Here is a 3,005-nt window from a genome sequence, read left to right as displayed (position 1 = left end):
AAGAAGGCTTTTCTCAGTCATTTCCGGCTTGGCCGAGCTTTCCTCCACTCTCAGGCTCCTCTGGTTAAAGTGGCTGCATATTGTGTTGGTGATTGCACTGCATGGACACACAGCTCAGGGCCCAGTTCAGTCCAGAGCCACTCAATACCTTGGTAGCCTGGCTGTGCATTGCACAGATTTATATTCTGCCAAAGACACTCTGGCAGTACTTGAAAACTCTACTGCATGCTCCAGCTCCATTTCTGTGTTCATGCTCTGTTCTCCTGACAGGGTACAGCACCCCTTGCCTATTGCCCCGAGCTCAGGTTTCGCTGTGATTATATTCATGACGTGGATTTGGGTCTGGTTAAGCCAGGCTGCTGCACTCCTGCTTGCCATAACAGAAGAGGAGAGAGAGCGCCACACTACTGATATGTGCTTCAGCCTGAAAACACTCTGCTCCTTTTCCAGAGACTGAGCTCTTTTTTTTTTCCCTCTCAAGTGTGTTTCATTGGAGAAAAAGTCATAAAAACTTGCTCTAGACTAAAGAGAGCTGCCATTTGGAGGAGAAGGAGGAGGAGGAGGAGGAGGAGCAAGGGGGTGGCAGACTGAAAGTGTACGGACATTTGAAAAACTCTCCAGTGCTCCAGTGCGCTGGGATTTGGTTATCTCAGCTGAGTCTTAAAGGGTATTTGGACTGGGGTTGCTCTGGAAAACAGGAGACCCAAGCAGGACCCAAACACACATGGCCATCTGGGAATGGGAAAGCTGTATGTGTTGAAATCTCTTGAGGAATGGTCATATTTATAACGTGCAAAGACGCAAAAAAAAAAGCCACAAGTCCCATGGAGATAGTGAAGGGCAGGGAAATGTGTGTTTAGGCAGAAAGACTACACTGGTCTTGTGTTTAAACTGAGGCAGGGAGGGAGAGCAGGCAGGCAGGCACAGACAGACCACACTAATTAAACCCATATGACTGGGCCTGAACATACAGCCTCTCAAGGGAGACAAGATGCTGAGTTTGCCCCCTCCCCAAAGCCCACCACAACCACTCATATTCACATCTCCTGGTCTTAGTAAAAACCGCAGAGGTCTTCTGTTCCACTCTCCGTAAAACTACAGCCCTTACTGTGGAACACAACATGAAAAAACAAACTCTTCTCCTGTCATTCTTTTGTCAGCATGACAGCAGTAACAACAGGTCTAGAGAGCAGCTGAACTGGAGGTCGACCCGGCCCAGAGTCGGCCCTGAGACGGCCAGTGTGGGCTGCTCCATCTAGGAGATTGCAGCTGTTCAGTCTGGCATCAACTGAGGCATGGATGGTACTGTGCCAAAGACAATACAGCTCAGGTAACACACACAGACACACTCAGTGACAATAAGACGAACAGATAAATCCAATTTTACACACCGTGACTCTGACTGACACTGAACAAATATCTGAGCTGATTAACGAAGGAAGATGTCACGTTTATTTGTGTCCATTCAATTTCCCCTCGCTTGAAAAGAGTGAACACAAGCAGACAACTGTCAAACGCGCACAGATGCACACTCAGCGAATACGCCTTTACGGCGCATTGAGTCCACTGCACACTCCAAATCTGTCAGCAGAATCCTGGCACAGACCCATACGGCTATACAGCCTCTCATGCAGAAATATATACACAAAGTCTTTCCTGTGAAGTCTGTTGGGCTATCGTGAACACATAATGAAAGGGAATTCACAGCACGACCTATAACTTTTAAAAGCTTCAAAATGGAGTAGGTCCAGAAGTGACGGGGCAGTAAGGGTACTATCTCAGAGGGCATATACCCCGGCACCGGATCTGGTCCTGGTCCGGCCCTGATCCGGTACAAAGTGCGCCGCTCTACTAAATGTTACTAATTACGAGAAATCCCATGCAGCACAATTAACGGCAACCACTTCTTGAGTGCAGGCTGCCAAAACCTCAAGGGACTTCATTAGTTGCTACCTTCACAATCATACCAGATTAAGATTTTTCGGGGAAAGCTTCACAAAAGAGTTCGCCGGGTTCACAGTCACAGCACCCGTTTGAAGTTCATTCAATCATACCACGATTAGGTTTTTTTACGTACAACACTGACAGCAAAGCCACCCATCCTGCAACTTTAGGTTAATGTCACAGCAGTAACGTAGCCTACTCTGATTAAGAGCAGCCTAAGGCTATGTCCCACGACTGAAAGCGCAACATTGTATAATCTGAAATCACAAAATTCATTGCCGTCTATACACGATTATGCTACACTAGAAAAACACAGGAAAAAACGGATTAGATGAAGCTTGTGAGAATAAAATTGACAAAATCCTCCTTAACTTTAAACATAAATCTCATTTCGACATTCTAGTGTTTGCAGTGACTTTGGTTCATGCAAAGTTCTAGGCTTTAATTTCAGATGCAAAGTTGTAAATCATGCGACAAAATATCAAAACTAAAAACCAGTATAGCCCATATCTCGCTTGGTTTAAGCTACTAGCAGCAAGTTACCTTTCCGTTTGTCTGGCTGTCCCGGTCTAACGTTACCCAGATATTCTCAGGGACGTCAGTGTTTCTCCAAGAGTCGTTCAAAACAAACTGGTCGTCTACCGCATATCTGTAGAGTGGCACAAAGAATTGAAGGGAATTTTCTTGCTCCTCTCCCAAAGTCACTGATATAGAGCTGTAGCTAGCGCTGATATCTTCGCGCAGTTTGGGTTTAGAAGCACCGCACACAGCAACTGGCAGGAAGTCCGGAAAGCAATTGCAGGACTACACCGCAAGAGGGAGCTACGTCCCTAAACCAAAATAGGGCAACTCCTGAACTAGGACGGATCGTGGAACTTGGGCTTCAATACTCTTTTTGTAGGCTACTCTTTCTGATAAGAAAGTATTTAGTTAGAATCTTAAAGTCAGATCTCAAAGAAAATGCAGGTTTGATGTAAAATCACCTACATGTTTTTACACTTAACGTTAATTAACTTAATTTATACTCAACGTTATTTAATTCTGAAGACATACAGACAAAT

General features: G+C 45.3%; 1 protein-coding gene across 1 annotated transcript in view; it reads right to left on the bottom strand.

Annotated features, from left to right (window-relative positions):
• adamts10 (ADAM metallopeptidase with thrombospondin type 1 motif, 10) overlaps positions 1-2,624 on the bottom strand; it is a 40,855-nt gene extending 38,231 nt beyond the window's left edge. Inside the window, exon 1 of the mRNA XM_080860420.1 lies at positions 2,488-2,624. The gene's annotated coding sequence lies outside the window, so the exon portion shown is untranslated. The remainder of the gene's footprint in view (positions 1-2,487) is intronic.
• Between the last annotated feature and the right edge of the window lie 381 nt (positions 2,625-3,005).

Source organism: Sprattus sprattus, assembly GCF_963457725.1.
Source record: "Sprattus sprattus genome assembly, chromosome: 2".
NCBI classification, from domain to species: Eukaryota; Metazoa; Chordata; class Actinopteri; order Clupeiformes; family Clupeidae; genus Sprattus; species Sprattus sprattus.
The sequence above is the reverse complement of the archived record's forward strand: the minus strand, read 5'-3'. Positions and strand labels throughout refer to the sequence as shown.